We start from the raw sequence: 17367 nt of genomic DNA on the forward strand, positions 1-17367 counted from the left end.
GTGTGTTAACAAATGATCTCTGAGACAAGATTATTAAATGAAAAAAGTGAGGTGCCAAATATGTCATATGCTATCATACCATAGTGTAATGGCGGGATACATAGATATACAAAACAGGGCTTGACAGAGGTGTACAATATTCACCAATAGACAATGGTATATGTATAGACTGTCTCTAGAATAATACACAGGACCTTTTTTTTTTTTTCCCCATAAAGGGTCTTGCTTTGTCACTCAGGCTGCAGTGCTGGAGTGCAGTGGAGTGATCATGACTCACTGCGACCTAGAACTCCTGGGCTGCCCTCAGCTGCCCCAAGTGCTGGGATTACATGCGCTGGTCTACAAGAAACACAACAGGTACCTCTAGGGACCATATATCCTTTTGCACTGTTTGAATTTACCAAATCAAACTATTATGTTTTCGAACAAGATAAATTTTTAAATGTAGGGACTTTGAAAGATTTATATAGTAGATTACATCAAGGGGGTAAGAAATAAAGCAATACATATGCAAAAATCCATCTTGGAATCTGAACTCAAGAAACTACAGAAGCGGCTGGGCATGGTGGCTCACGCCTGTAATCCCAGCACGTTGGGAGGCCGAGGCGGGCGAACCAGGAGTTCGAGACCAGCCTGACCAACATGGTGAAACCCGTCTCTACTAAAAATACAAAAAAATTAGCTGGGCATGGTGGCACGTGCTTGTAATCCCAGCTACCCGGGAGGCTGAGGCAGGAGAATCGCTTGAACCCGGGAGGCGGAGCTTGCAGTGAGCCGAGACCGCGCCACTGCACTCCAGCCTGGGTGACAGAGCGAGACTCCATCTCAAAAAAAAAAAAAAAAAACGAAGCTACAGAAGCATACTGCCCCCCTCTCCCCCAACATCTTCCCTAGTCTAACCAAAACTGGCCACCCCCCACCACCTCCTGTTTCTATAAGGAGATAAAACAAGATTATCTGTGTTCAGGCCAAGGGTTGATTCCCACTACTCATAACATTTCCCCTAAACCTCATTTTAAAGGCCAAGAGTTACACCCTCACCACCAGAGGCCTCAGTGGCTTCCTGGCTACTCTACTATAAATTCTTCTTTATCCCTCAACTCCTACAGCACTTCGTCTTTCAGTGCTGTTTCATGCCTATGTGAGCTTGAATCACTGAATACTTTGTTCTGGTACAGAGAAGACTGTATCAGGACTTGGTGCCATGCGTCTGTAATCCTAGCTACTCAGGAGGCTGAGGTAGCTGGATCCCTTGAGCCCAGGAGTTCAAGGCTGCAGTGAGCTATGATCATGCCACTGCACTCCAGCCTGGGTGACAGAGCAAGACTGTAGCCAAAAAGGTGAGGTGGGGGGATGGTATATAAAAGGGTTAATTTCCAGCCGGGCACGGTGGCTCACGCCTGTAATTCCAGCACTTTGGGAGGCCGAGGCGGGCGGATCACGAGGTCAGGAGATCAAGACCATCCTGGCTAACACGGTGAAACCCCGTCTCTACTAAAAATACAAAAAAATTAGCCGGGCATAGTGGCGGGCGCCTGTAGTCCCAGCTATTCGGGAGGCTGAGGCAGGAGAATGGCGTGAACCGGGGAGGCAGAGCTTGCAGTGAGCTGAGATTGCACCACTGCACTCCAGCCTGGGCGACAGAGACTCCGTCTCAAAAAAAAAAAAAAGTTAATTTCCTACCTTTTAGAAAGGAAACTTTCAAAAGCCCAAATTACTAATATTAGACACTAGGGCCTTCAAATTTACTTCCTCTAAGTTACTACCCTTCTTTTCTGAATTGACCTTAGGAAGTTACTTCTTTCCAAACAAGACCTACAAGTAACAACGCATAGTATGTAAAACTCCTGACCAGGTGCGGTGGCTCACACCTGCAATCCCAGCACTTTGGGAGGCAGGAGTACTGCTTGAAGCCAAGAGTTGGAGACCAGTCTGGGCAATACAGTGAGACCTCATCTCTTAAAAAAATATGAAAACGGACAGGCAAGGTAGCTTATGCCTATAATCCCAGCACTTTGGGAGGCCATGGCGGATGGATCACTTGAGCCCAAGAGTTTGACACCAGCCTGGGCAACATGGCAAAACCCTGTCTCTGTAACATACACAAAAATTAGCCAACCAAGCGTGGCGGCTTGTGCCCGTAGTCCCAGCTACTGGGGATGCTGAGGTGGAATAATCACCTGAGCCCAGGAAGTCAAGGCTTCAGTGAGCTGTGATCACACCACTGCACTCCAACCTGGGTGTCAGAGTGAGATCTCGTCTCAAAAACCAAATAAATAGCTGGGTGCAGTACTGCATGCCTGTAGTCCCAACCACGTAGGAGGCTGAAGGGGGAGAATCACTTGAGCCCAAGAGTTGGAGGCTAATAACGTGAGCTATGATGGTGCCACTGCACTCCAGGCTGAGTGACAGAGCAAGACCCTGACACTAAAAAAAATTCTTACAACCCAAATTAGCTGAATAATTTTGATAACCTGTTTATGAACTACACATTTTACAATACTTATTTTCTTACATTCATAGCAAATCTCCCTCTTTGCACAATTTTGAGCTTACTTTTGGCATATAATAAACCACAAAAGTGTTTTGAGGTGGTGCTAGTATATAATGAATGCATTATAAACACATTTATCAGCCAATCACTATAAGCCGACACAAAACAGTTCTCCAGCCAAGAAACAGAAGTAGAAATAACTCAACTCGATAACTATGCTGCTTCTATCAGATCAAGATCTTTACAATATTTTGGAAGGATAATGAATAAATTTCCATGGAGATAAAACAATCATGGCCTTAAAAATGACTAATTCAGCTGAGCACAGTGCCTCACGCCTGTAATCCCAGCACTTTGGGAGGCTGAGGCGGGCAGATCACCTGAGCTCAGGAGTGCTGGACGAGCCTGACCAACATGGAGTAACCCCGTCTCTATTAAAAATAGAAAATTAGCTGGGCGTGGTGGCGCATGCCTGTAATCCCAGCTACTCCAGGGGCTGAGGCAGGAGAATTGCTTGAACCCGGGAAGCAGAGGTTGTGGTGACCCGAAATTGTGCCACTGACTCCAGCCTGGGCAACAAAAGCGAAACTCCATCTCAAAAAAAAAAAAAAAAAAAAAAAAGACTAATTCATCATACTTAAAATAATTATAATTTTACCTCATAATTCTCCAAAGAGCTCATTCTGCAAAAGAAAGAATGATGATTACAGCAAGCTTTCTTCCATTTCTCAACTATCCAAGGAATAGAATCTACACAGCATAGCTCTGGACATGACTTAATTTTCACATTTTTACTGCATTTGTTATTTTAATTTTTTTTTTTTTTGAGACAGGTTCTCGCTGTATTGCCCAGGCTGGAGTGCAGTGGCGCAATCTCAGCTCACTGCAACCTCCACCTCACGAGTTCAAGCAATTCTCCTGCCTCAGCCTCCCAAGCAGCTGAAACTACAGGCCCACACCACCATGCCCAGCTGATTTTTTTTATTTTTTATAGAAACAGAGTCTTACCATGTTGGCCAAGCTGGCCTCAAACTCCTGGCCTCAAGTGATCTGCCCGCCTCGGCCTCCCAAAGTGCTGGGATTACAGGTGTGAGCCACCACGCCCAGTCCATCTTCTATGTTCTTAAACACAGGCTACACCACCTTCTCACCCAAGCATGTCTTCTTTTTTTTTTTTTTTGAGACACAGTCTCACTTTGTTGCCCAGGCTGGAGTGCAGTGGCATGATCTCGGCTCACTGCAATCTCCAGCTCCTGGGTTTAAGTGATTCTCTTGCCTCAGACTCCAAGTAGCTGGGATTACAGGCGCGTGCCACCATGCCCAGCTAATTTTTTGTATTTTTAGTAGAGGCGGGGTTTCACCATGTTAGCCAGGATGGTCTTGATCTCCTGACCTCATGATCCGCCTGCCTCGGCCTCCCAAAGTCCTGGGATTACAGGCGTGAGCCACTGCACCCAGCCCCAAGCATGCATTTTTCTGAACTGCTGTGAACTGTGCTACTGGCCAATCAGACTTACAGAGTTGTCTAAAGTAAGAGCACATAATTTTCCTCCAAAGTTTCTACTTGCGAAACTCCATTAATGTAAGAAACATATCCGTCTTATTCACCATTTTCGGACAAGCACAGGCACAAGCACCTAGTTGGGTGCTCAAATAAATTGTTGAAAAAAACAAATTTGCCCCTCTCCCCTCTCCCCTCTTTCCACGGTCTCCCTCTGATGCCGAGCCGAAGCTGGACGGTACTGCTGCCATCTCAGCTCACTGCAACCTCCCTGCCCGATTCTCCTGCCTCAGCCTGCCGAGTGCCTGCGATTGCAGGCGTGCGCCGCCACGCCTGACTGGTTTTCGTATTTTTTTGGTGGAGACGGGGTTTCGATGTGTCGGCTGGGCTGGTCTCCAGCTCCTAACCGCGAGTGATCCGCCAGCCTCGGCCTCCCGAGGTGCCGGGATTGCAGACGGAGTCTCGTTAACTCAGTGCTCAATGGCGCCCAGGCTGGAGTGCAGTGGCGTGATCTCAGCTCGCTACAACCACCTCCCAGCCGCCTGCCTTGGCCTCCCTAAGTGCCGAGATTGCAGCCTCTGCCAGGCAGCCACCCCGTCTGGGAAGTGAGGAGCGTCTCCGCCTGACTGCCCATCGTCTGGGATGTGAGGAGCCCCTCTGCCTGGCTGCCCAGTCTGGAAAGTGAGGAGCGTCTCTGCCCGGCCGCCATCCCATCTAGGAAGTGAGGAGCGCCTCTTCCCGGCCGCCATCACATCTGGGAAGTGAGGAGCGTCTCTGCCCGGCCGCCCATCGTCTGAGATGTGGGGAGCACCTCTGCCCTGCCGCCCCGTCCGGGATGTGAGGAGTGTCTCTGCCCGGCCGCCCTGTCTGAGAAGTGAGGAGACCCTCTGCCTGGCAACCGCCCCGTCTGAGAAGTGAGGAGCCCCTCCGCCCGGCAGCCACCCCGTCTGAGAAGTGAGGAGCGTCCTCCCTCCTCGTCTGGGAGGGAGGTGGGGGGGTCAGCCCCCCGCCCGGCCAGCCGCCCCGTCCGGGAGGTGAGGGGCACCTCTGCCCGGCCGCCCCTACCGGGAAGTGAGGAGCCCCTCTGCCCGGCCAGCCGCCTCGTCCGGGAGGGAGGTGGGGGGGGTCAGCCCCCCGCCTGGCCAGCCGCCCCGTCCGGGAGGCGAGGGGTGCCTCTGCCCGGCCGCCCCTACTGGGAAGTGAGGAGCCCCTCTGCCCGGCCAGCCGCCCCGTCCGGGAGGGAGGTGGGGGGGTCAGCCCCCCTCCTGGCCAGCCGCCTCGTCCGGGAGGGAGGTGGGGGGGATCAGCCCCCTGCCCAGCCAGCCGCCCTGTCCAGGAGGTGGGGGGGGCGCCTCTGCCCGGCCGCCCCTACTGGGAAGTGAGGAGCCCCTCTGCCCGGCCAGCTGCTCTGTCTGGGAGGGAGGTGGGGGGGGGGGTCAGCCCCCGGCCCGGCCAGCCGCCCCATCCGGGAGGCAGGTGGGGGGGTCAGCCCCCCGCCTGGCCAGCCGCCCCATCCGGGAGGTGAGGGGCACCTCTGCCCGGCCGCCCCTTCTGGGAAGTGAGGAGCCCCTCTGCCCGGCCAGCCGCCCCGTCCGGGAGGGAGGTGGGGGGGTCAGCCCCCCGCCCGGCCAGCCGCCCCGCCCGGGAGGGAGGTTGGGGGGTCAGCCCCCTGCCCGGCTAGCCGCCCCGTCCGGGAGGGAGGTGGGGGGATCAGCCCCCCGCCCGGCCAGCCGCCCCGTCGGGGAAGTGAGGGGCGCCTCTGCCCGGCCGCCCCTACTGGGAAGTGAGGAGCCCCTCTGCCCGGCCAGCCGCCCTGTCCGGGAGGGAGGTGGGGAGTCAGCCCCCCACCCGGCCAGCCGCCCCGTCCGGGAGGGAGGTGGTGGGGGTCAGCCCCCCGCCCGGCCAGCCGCCCCGTCCGGGAGGTGAGGGGCGCCTCTGCCCGGCCGCCCCTACTGGGAAGTGAGGAGCTCCTCTGCCCGGCCACCACCGCATCTGGGAGGTGTACTCAACAGCTCATTGAGAACGGGCCATGAAGACAATGGCGGTTTTGTGGAATAGAAAGGGGGGAAAGGTGGGGAAAAGATTGAGAAATCGGATGGTTGCTGTGTCTGTGTAGAAAGAGGTAGACATGGGAGACTTTTCATTTTGTTCTGTACTAAGAAAAATTCTTCTGCCTTGGGATCCTGTTGATCTGTGACCTTACCCCCAACCCTGTGCTCTCTGAAACATGTGCTGTATCCACTCAGGGTTGAATGGATTAAGGGCGGTGCAAGATGTGCTTTGTTAAACAGATGCTTGAAGGCAGCATGTTCGTTAAGAGTCATCACCACTCCTTAATCTCAAGTACCCAGGGACACAAACACTGCGGAAGGCCGCAGGGTCCTCTGCCTAGGAAAACCAGAGAACTTTGTTCACTTGTTTATCTGCTGACCTTCCCTCCACTATTGTCCTGTGACCCTGCCAAATCCCCCTCTGCGAGAAACACCCAAGAATGATCAATAAAAAAGAAAAGAAAAAAAAAAAGAAAAAAACAAATTTCTAGAAGCAAAGAAACATATAACCAATTTGTGGCACAGAGATTTTAAAAAGAAAATGGTTTCACAATCAGCTGTGCACCACAGTCGGATCAGCTGCGCACCATAGCAGTGAAGCTACCAGTTAGGATACTTTTAGTAGGTCAAGAATTCGACCAGGCACAGTGGCTCACGCCTGTAATCCTAGTACTTTGGGAGGCCGAGGCAGGTGGATCACTTGAGGCCAGGAGTTCAAGACCAGCCTGGCCAACATGGCGATAACCCCATTTCTACGAAAAATACAAAACTTAGCAGGGCATGGCAGCTGACGCCTGTAATCCCAGCTACATAGGATGCTGAGGTGGGAAAATCGGTTAAATTCAGGAGGCAGAGGTTGCAGTGAGCCAAGATGCTACACTATACTCCAGCCTGAGCAACAGAGTGAGACTCTGTATCAAAATAAAAATAAAAAAATAAAACCCCAAAACTGTTTCAGTGCAATTGGTAGAAACCTGTCCTATCAACCCCAACTTCACCCACAACCAAGACTGCATAGCACAGAGGAAACACCATTAAACTTTTGGGAAACAGGGCCGGGTGCCGTGGCTCATGCCTGTAATCCCAGCACTTTGGGAGGCCGAGGCGGACGGATTGCCTGAGGTCAGGAGTTCGAGACCATCCTGGCCAACACGGCAAAAACTCATCTCTACTAAAAATACAAAAAAAATTAGCCAGGCGTGGTGGCACATGCCTGTAATCCCAGCTACTGGGGAGGCTGATGCAGGAGAGTGGCTTGAGCCTGGGAGGCAGAGGTTGCAGTGAGTGGAGATCGGGCCACTGCACTCCAGCCTGGGCAACAAGAATGAAACTCTGTCTCAAAAAAAAAAAAAAAAAAAAAAAAATTGAGGAAATGAAGTTGAAAACATAGAGCTGTTTATTTTGTTTACTGACTGCATGGGAAATTCCTGATGAAAGGGCCAAACTACCATCCATCCATCTGTCCATAATGAACTTGAGCCTGGTATAGGTTGAGTACTGCTTATCCAAAATGCTTGGGCCCAGAAATGTTTCAGATTTCAGAATTTCTTCAGATTTTGGAATATCTGCATTATACTTACTGGTTCAGTATCCCAAATCCAAAAATTGAAAGTCTGAAAGGCACCACTAGGCATTTCCTTTGAATGTCATGCCAGCGCCCAAAAAGGATCTTGAAGCATTTCAGATGCTCAACCTGTACTGCCATTATTTGGCCATCCTGATCAAGTGGCTGCCAAGCTCTTAGTTCAAGAGCTTTCCTTTCTGTAGCAGTAAGGGCACTTGGAGATCAAGAGCAGCAGGAATAAGGCACATGGTGGTAAGCAATGAAGAAAACCTTCAATTTACTGCCAAGTGAAAATCACTTCAAACTCAAGTTCTTTGGGGAAAGACAGGCAAGGAACAATCCCTGAGGTAACATACCGTCAAGTTTCCTAAATAAGAGCATGAAATCATTTATCTCAAAATGTAAATATTATAAGGTTAACCTTCAATGGATGCACAGAATCAGGATTTGACTTTGTTTGGCCTAATTCCAAACTTACATTGCCTCTAAGACAATGCGTATCTAGTAAAACTGACAAAGAAAAATGAACCATTAGGTACCTCCCAGTGAGCTGGCTAAGAATTTATATATGCTTATTGTAAACCTTATTGCAGGATTTTACTTTTACCAAGTATATATATTTCTTAAAATAAAAAACTAGGTCGGGTGCAGTGGTTCACACCTATAATCCCACCACTTTGCGAGGCCAGAGCTCAGGAGTTAGAGACCAGCCTGGACAACATGGCAAAACGTCATCTCTATAAAAATTAAATTAATTAACTAGGTATGGTGGTGCTTGCCTGTAGTCCCAGATGCTCATGAGGCTGAGGCAGGAGTATTACTTGGGCACAAGAGTTAGAGGCTGCAGTGAGCCATGATAGCACCACTGCACTCCAGCCTGGGAAACAGATCAAGACTCTGTCTCAAAAACAAACCAAAACTTGTCATATTCTAGGAAGCCAAGCAAATAAAACAAATGAACAAAAAAACTAGTCTAAAAAACTTTAGGCCAGGCGCAGTGGCTCACACCTGTAATTCCAGCACTTTGGGAGACCGAGGCAGGAGGATCACAAGGTCAGGCCTTTGAGACCAGCCTGGCCAACATGGCGAAACCCCGTATCCACTAAAAACACAAAAAATTAGCCGGGCATGGTGGCGGGTGCCTGTAGTTCCAGCTACTCGGGAGGCTGAAGCAGAAGAATCGCTTGAACCCGAGAGGCGGAGGTTGCAGTGAGCTGAGATCGTGCCACTGCACTGCAGCCTGGGCAACAGAGCGAGATTCCATCTCATTAAAAAAAAAAAAAAAAAAAGCAACCCGCCGGGCGCGGTGGCTCATGCCTGTAATCCCAACACTTTGGGAGGCAGAGGCAGGCGGATCACAAGATCAGATCGAGACCATCCTGGCTAACAGAGTGAAACCCCATCTCTACTAAAAATAAAAAAAGTTAGCTGGGTGTGGTGGCACGCACCTGTAGTCCCAGCTACTCAGGAGGCTGAGGCAGGGGAATCACTTGAACCCGGGAGGCAGAGGCTGCAGTGAGCCAAGATTGCGCCACTGCACTCCTAGATGACAGAATAAGACTCCGTCTCAAAAATAAAAATAAAAATTTAAAGCCTTGAGGAAATGCTCTTTAACTCGACTGAGTGGCAATTACTTGGGTATACACATTCATCAAAATTTATCAAACTGGAGGTTTGTGGTGGCTCATGCCTATAATCCTAGGGCTTTGTGAGGTTGAGACGAGAGAATCACTTAAGGCCAGGAGTTCAAGACCAGCCTGAGCACATAGTGAGACCCCTCTACAAAAAAAAAATTAAAAAATAAAAATGTAGCCAGGTGTGGTGGTGCACACCTGCAGTCCCAGCTACTCGGGAGGCTAAAGCAGAGAATTCTTGGGCCTAGGAGGTCGAGGATGTAGTAAGCCATGATTCCGACACTGCACTTCAGCTGGGTGACAGAACAAGGCCCTATGTCTAAAAAAAATAAGAACAAAAAAATTATCAAACTATCATTTAAAGTATGTGCATTTTATTGTATGCAAATTAAACCTCCATGAAGGTAATTAAACCTCAGGTGATTCCAATTTGGGGAACTGGATTCCAAGTTTGGGAACAGTCGAGTCTAGGAACCACTGTTCTTAAGTACCAGGAACCAAGTAGTAAGCCCTGTTTTATTCCAAGAAATCTTAGGGTGCTACTCCCACTACCCTCCCACCACCCCCGAAAAAAGGTACTACAAACTGTAACCTGAATAGTGAAAGTTGAAGATAGCTGGACTCAGTGGCTCATGCCCGTACTTGCAGCACTTTGGGAGTCTGAGGTGGGAGGACTGTTTGAGCCCAGGAGTCTGAGACCCAACCTGGGCAAGACAGCAAGACTCCATCTCTACAAAATGTAAAAATATTAGCTGGGTGCAGTGGCACATACACCTGTAGTCCCAGCTACTAGGGAGGACGAGGCGGAAGGATACCTTGACACCAAAAGTTGGAGGCCACCATGAGCTATGACTGTGCCACTGCACTCCAGCCTAGATGACAAAACAAGACCTTATCTCTCCAAAAAAAAAAAAAAAAAAAGGCCAGGCGCAGTGGCTCACACCCGTAATCCCAGTACTTTGGGAAGCCAAGGCAGGTGGATCACAAGGTCAGGAGTTCAAGACCAGCCTGGCCAACAAAGTGAAACCCCGTCTCTAGTAACACACACACACACACACACACACACACACACACACACACACACAAATTAGCCGGGCATGGTGGCACGCACCTGTAGTCCCAGCTACTTGGGAGGCTGAGGAAGGAGAACTGCTTGAACTCAGAGGGCGGAGGTTGCAGTGAGCCGAGACTGCACCATTGCACTCCAGCCTGGGTGACAGAGCGAGACTGTGTCTCAAAAAAAAAAAAAAAAATTAGCTGGGCATGGTGACATGCCTGTAAATCCCAACTAATCGGGAGGCTGAGGCAGGGGAATCACTTGAATCCGGGAGGTGGAGGTTGCAGTGAGCTGGGATCACGCCATTGCACTCCAGCCTGGGCAACAAGAGCAAAACTCCATCTCAAAAAATAAATAAATAAAATAAGTTAGTTGAAGGGCTACATGTCTGGCACTTGAGGTAAGTGCTTCTCTCTCACTGAAATCTCATGGCGCTTCCTTACCATTCCCTTTCTACAGAAGAAAAAAACTGAATTACAAAGGAGACATATTACTGCCAAGGGTCTCAAGCCATCAAGTGTCAGAGCTAGTATTTAACTGTCAGTTTCTCTCCAGAATCCATGCTCTTAAATAAGATACTCTACTGCCTTCCTTTTCTTTCCTTCTTTTTTTTTGTGTGTATGTTTGAGACGGAGTTTCGCTCTGTTGCCCGGGCTGGAGTGCAGCAATCTTGGCTCACTGCAACCTGCGCCTCTCAAGTTCGAGGGATTCTCCTGCTTCAGCCTCCTGAGTAGCTGGGATTACAGGCACCCACTAATACACTCGGCTAATTTTTGTATTTTTAGTAGAGATGGGGTTTCACCATGTTGGTCAAACTGGTTTCGAACTCCTGACCTCAGGTGACCCACCCACCTCGGCCTCCCAAAGTGCTGGGATAACCGGCATGAGCCACCATACGCAGCCTGCCTTCTGTTTCTGAACTTAAGATCTTCAAAAGATAAACAGAGCTTCATTATGAATAACTGGAAAAGTTAAACAAGAGATTTCATCCAGAAAAGAAATTTTCCACACACACAAAAAAACCAGGTATTTCCAACAAAGCTGCCATATCACATAATAAAATTATCTTGTAGAAAAAAGCATTAACAAAGTGTTACAACATTAAATATCCATCTTAAATTTACTTCCTTAACCTCTCAAAGCCTATATCCCAAACAAAGTTACAAAAAAAAATCCCAGTAGTAGAGCATATGATCTCCAGGTCCATGGAAGAGACACCAGAGAATCACAACTCATCTGCAACATACAGACTAGGATACAAAGGCTAGAAGAATACAGTAAAATAAAAATGTATACATAACAAAAGTTAGAATGCTCAACCATATACTTGAAGTCAAAACAAGCAACTTTTTTAAATCATGGGACTGAATCCTTGTGCTTTAGAGCAGCTATAAGCTTCAGAAATTAAAAATCTTGGCCAGGGTAGCTCAACGCCCGTAATCCCAGCAGGAAGCTGAGGCGGGTGGATTGCCTGAGGTCAGGAATTTGAGACCAGCCTGGCCGACATGGTAAAATTCTTGTCTCTACTAAAATACAAAATACAAAAATTAGCCAAGGGTGGTGGGCAGGTGGTGGATGGCACCTGTAATCAAGCTAGTGGGTAGGTTGAGGCACGAGAATCGCTTGACTCACATCTGTAATCCCAGCACTTTGGGAGGCTGAGGCAGGAGGACCACTTGAGCCCAGGAGTACAAGATCTATCTGGGCAACATAGCAAGACCCCATCTCTAGTACAAAAAAAAGAAGAAAAAAATAAAGCAAAAAAATTTTAAAAACAAATCCTTGGTGGCTCATGCTTGTAATCCCAACACCTTGGGAGGCCGAGGTGGGTGGGTCACGGGGTCACGAGGTCAAGAGATCGAGGCCATCCTGGCCAACATGTTGAAATCCCGTCTTTACTAAAAATACAAAAATTAGTCGGGCATGGTCACACACACACCTGTAGTCCCAGCTACTCTAGAGACTGAGGCACGAGAATCGCTTGAACCTGGGAAACAGAGGTTGAAGTGAACAAAGATCACTCACTGCACTCCAGCCTGGGTGACAGTGAGACCCTGTCTCAAGAGAAGAGAAGAGAAGAACCAATGACTTCAAATAAAATAGGCAGAAGTCACTAAGTCAAGGAAATTAATATTATGAAATCCTTTCCCTTTTTTTTTTTTTTTTTTTTGAGTCTTGCACCATCTCCCAGGCTGGAGTGCAATGGCTGGATCTCTGCTCACAGCAACCTCCGCCTCCCAGGTTAAGGTGATTCTCCTATCTCAGCCTCCTGAATAGCCGGGATTATAGGCGCCTGCTGCCACGCCCAGCTAATGTTTTGTATTTTTAGTAGAGACAGGGTTTCACCATGTGGCCAGGCTGGTCTCAAACTCCTGACCTCAAGTGATCCACCTGCCTCGGCCTCCCAAAGTGCTGGGATTACAGGCATCAGCCACTGCTCCCAGCCAGGAATTCCTTTTTATATTTGTCCAAATTATCATATTAGTTTACTATTTAGTCAGAATGGAATTAGATCTACTCCTACTCACAGTGATTCTAGTTTTTTTTTTAATATCAGATCATGTCATTCCCTTTCTAAAGAATATCTAAATGACTTCTAATCTCAGAACAAATCCAAAGAATTTCCCATGTCCTAAAGGCCCTATATGATTTGGCCCCTGCCCACCTCTCTAATCTCTTTTGACCTCCAACTTTTCCTTTCACTCCACTTCAAACTTACTTCATTGGCTGTGTATGTTTTCCTCTTTCCCTTCACTTAAATTTAAGATACTATCATAAATATGCTTAAATATGGCCAGACGTAGTGGCTCTCACCTGCAATCTCAACACTTTCAGAGGCCAAGGGGGGCAGATCACCTGAGGTCAAGAGTTCAAGATCAGCCTGGCCAACATGGTGAAACCCCGTCTCTACTAAAAATACAAAAATTAGCTGAGCACAGTGGCGCATGCTGGTACTCCCAACTACTCCAGAGGCCGAGGCACAAGAATCACTTAACTAGGAGGCGGCGGTTGCAGTGAGCCGAGATGGCACTACTGCACTCCGGCCCGGACGACAGAGTGAGACTCAGTCTCAAAAGAGAAAATATATATATATACACACACACACACACGTATATGTACACACATATATACATATATACGTATATGTACACATATATACGTATACACATGTATATACAAGTATATATACATATATACACACACATATGCTTAAATATACATACTCATCCTCTTAAAAAAATGAAATCAAGCTAAGTTTGGCATAAACTGCATACTGATTGCAATTTAGCAAGGGTATTTGATGTTTTTCTTTATTATTAGCTATAAAAATGTATTTGGACGAAGCATCAATAAACTGAGACCAACACCCAGAACGAGCAGCTTCAGTGCCTGATTTTCAGTCACATGACTATCGTAATTATGAACATACCAAGGCCTTCACTTAATACTACAGCTCCACAGATTAAAGATGAGGGATTTTATAGTAATTACAAACTTCAAACCGTCTTGGAAATTTTAATCCCACAAATGAGCATGTCCCCAAAGAGCCCCAAGTATAGCAAGGCATGTAACATTAAGTTCAAAATTTAGTTATATTAATGTGTAGTTACAAGCAAACAGTTCCATTGGCCAGGTAAACAAAGGAATAAACTAAATGGCAGAGTCAAACAAAATACTTAAGATCCTTTTTTTTTTTTTTTTTTTTTTTGAGACGGAGTCTCGCTCTGTTGCCCAGGCTGGAGCACAGTGGCGCGATCTCAGCTCACGGCAAGCTCCGCCTCTCGGGTTCACGCCATTCTCCTGCCTCAGCCTCCAGAGCAGCTGGGACTACAGGTGCCCGCCACCACACCCGTATAATTTTTTTTGTATTTTTAGTAGAGACGGGGTTTCACCGTGTTAGCCAGGATGGTCTCCAGACCTCGTGATCCGCCCGCCTCGGCCTCCCAAAGTGCTGGGATTACAGGCATGAACCACCTCGCCCTGCCAGGATCCTTTTAAAACTACAAATATGGGTGGGCGTGGTGGCTCACCCTTGTAATCCCAGCACTTTGGGAGGCCAAGGCAGGCGGATCACCTGAGGTCAGGAGTTCAAGACCAGCCTGGCCAACACGGTGAAACCCCGTCTCTACTAAAAATACAAAAATTAGCCAGGAATGGTGGTGGGTGCCTGTAGTCCCAGCTACTCCAGGGGCTGAGGCAGGAGAATCACTTGAACCCAGGAGGCAGACGGTGCAGTGAGCTGAGATCGCGCCACTGCACTCCAGCCTGGGCAACAGAGTGAGACTCCATTTCAAAAATAAAAATAAATATAAAACTACAACTATATGGCCAATTTTAAAATCCAGTGACTATGTACTATTTATCATAATCACTAGTAACCACAATGCAATTAAACCCAAGGTGCTGTCTACAGAAGGCCAGCAGCTTCAAATTAGCTCTCTTAGAAGCTGATCAGTCTTTCTTCTCAGAGTTAACATATATCTCTCAGCTCTCTAAGACAATTAAAAAGACACAAACTAGCACCTTCTCCAGTCACTGCATGGACTCCACCCCCATGGACAAGAAACACTTGAAGAGCTACCTGTTTTTACTCTCCTAATAACTTACACCCCCATATGACCAGAATAAACTTTTAAAAAGCAGTTAACTGACAAATGGATAGAAATCAAGACTACGAAAATACTCCACCACCACCACATGCATGTGCACAGGGAATTGTTTACTTGATACACGCAGTACCCCAAATCAACAGTCAAAAGTGCCCACAGTCAACTAAAAATATCTTAGCCTGACCTAAATATCTTGGTTTTGAAGCAGTAAAGTGTAGGCCTTGCTCTAGAAGTTGGTCCCTTAAAAAAAATCCAAACACTTAAAGCCATGATTAGGCCAACCAGGGACCCTCGTACATTCATCTATCTCCCTCAATTGAAGGCAGGACCATCCAGTTAACAAGGGGAGAGTGCTGTGTAAGCTAATGAACCGAAATTTTTTGGCAAATGAACAGTTTCTCCCAAATTATTCACCATCAACAAGGTTTAAAAGAAGAAACAATGGAATAAGCTGGAAGTCCTGAATTTTAGCTGACTCTGGAGGCCAACTGCTTAGGAGTAAATGGAAAATACCTTAACAGAGCAGACAGTTCTGGTCTGCTCCTGACTAGATAGGTAACCTTGGGAAATTTACTTAAGTCTCTGGGACTCAGTTTGCTCATCTGCAAATGGGGTTGGACAACCAGTCCTGAAAGATTCCTCTTAGATCTAAAACTCAAGAACTACACAGTATTCCTACTCTCTTCTTCCCTCCAACACAGATTTTTATGAGAACAGAGAGGATAAATCTAGCACTAGACTTTAACTCAAACCAAGGTGCACCTTATATATTTAATGTCCCCAAGAGCCATCAGTGCTCCACAAAAGTAGATGGAACCAATTAAGACAAGTTATCCAGAGATCCTTCAATAAGTCATTCTTTACAATTAAAAACTAGTTTTTCAGTCCAATGTCACTTGTGCCAAATGCTCAAAACAGTATCTCCGCCAATCTAGCCACATCTAAGGTGACAATCATCCGCATGGTACACATTACACATCTGGGTGATACTAAGTGGTTGAAAAATTCTCTCCACATACAACATTTTAAATTATGGAAGTTTTTTGGTTTTTCAATTTTTCTCCTTCAGAAAGGCAGAGTGAAATATCTACTTACACACCTGCAAGAAACGTTTAAGACTTTCTTCAAGACAAAAAGAACCAAACAAGTCAACAACAGAGGTAAAAATTTAAAATCAGAACTATTAAAAAACACAAGTGGAACGAACTTGGAGGTAAAAAGGATTCCAATTTTCCACCGTAAACTACTAAACAAGGTTTGTGAACAAATCAACTTGGATGCGAATAGCGCTATTCAATGAAGACGACCCGTAACTGTAGATCCAATCAGTAACTAAGGTACAGATGTTTAGATCATTCCTAATCAATACAGCGACTTCGACTAAGCAACATTGCATCTATTTTCATGCAACATCGCTTAAATCATTTACAGTTTTGTGTGTTGTTTTTTTTTTTTCCAAATGGAAAATACCCCTTTTCCACTCAATACAGACCCCAAAGCTTTCAGACGAGTTCGGGCGCGTTCGGGGTGGTATGGCCGTAGATCATACCCCTAAGCGTTCAATACAATCTTTTACTTACTTACACAGTCTCCAACAAGTCTGCATTAAAAGAAAACCTACCCAAAGTGTAACTGGACTTGAATCAATATAAAACAGTGATTCTCGTTTCTCGTTAAACGTGAAAAGCAAAATGGAGTTGTAAAGAGTTTCTTTCCCATTTCAACTCCGACAGCCACGCGCGCTTTCAGCGGCCGGCTACACTGCGCGGTCGCGGGGCCCAGCCCAAAGCCCCCGCCCTGCCCGGCGCTGCTGGGAGAGGAAGCTCCGGGGACCGAGGGCGGGCAGGCGGGCAGTCTGGGCTCCACCAGGCCCGGCCGGGCGGGGGAAGGGGCACAGGAGACTACCGGGCGCGCTTCCGGGGACTGCGCGGGCGGGGTCGCCGCTTGGGGCGCGGGGCGCGGGGCCCGGGCTGGGAGTCAGGTCAAGGGTCAGGGGCCAGGGGCGGCTCGGCCACTAGCAGCCGGTGGGGTGCCGCCGCGGCGGGGCGGCGGCCTGCCGGCCGGAAGAGTACCGGGCGGGCGGGCGGGCCTGGGGCCCCGCGGCGCCTGGAGGGAACCCTTCCGCTCACCTCAGGCAACGAATCCGAGTCCAGCCTCTTCGCGCCGGGGACGCCGGTCCGCGAGTCGCAAACTCGGAGACGAAGGCGGGTAGCTGAAGACCAGACCGTGGACTAACGAGAGAACCGACGGAGGACCGCGGGCGGCGGGAGGGTAGCGCGAGAGAGCGAGGGCGGGCGGCGGCGGGAGGGCGGGGAACGACGTGCGCGCCCCCGAGTGCCCAGCGGGCTCGAGCCGGCACAGGTCGCGGCCCCGCGCACGCGCGCGCACTCACAGCTCATCCACTATTGCTCAGGAGCCCGTCCACGCCCTAAAAGCAAAACCCTTAACCAATCATT

At 48.4% G+C, this 17367-nt stretch overlaps 1 protein-coding gene across 3 annotated transcripts in view; it reads right to left on the reverse strand.

The window, feature by feature from the left end:
* The window catches only part of RHOA (ras homolog family member A), a 57783-nt gene extending 40470 nt beyond the window's left edge, over window positions 1-17313 (reverse strand). For 2 of the 3 annotated variants that reach the window (XM_063602359.1, XM_063602360.1), the window contains exon 1: window positions 17041-17313. The gene's annotated coding sequence lies outside the window, so the exon portion shown is untranslated. The remainder of the gene's footprint in view (window positions 1-17040) is intronic. The other variant, XM_003818369.6, reaches the window with a different exon arrangement.
* Between the last annotated feature and the right edge of the window lie 54 nt (window positions 17314-17367).

This window comes from Pan paniscus, chromosome 2 (genome assembly GCF_029289425.2).
Source record: "Pan paniscus chromosome 2, NHGRI_mPanPan1-v2.0_pri, whole genome shotgun sequence".
NCBI classification, from domain to species: Eukaryota; Metazoa; Chordata; class Mammalia; order Primates; family Hominidae; genus Pan; species Pan paniscus.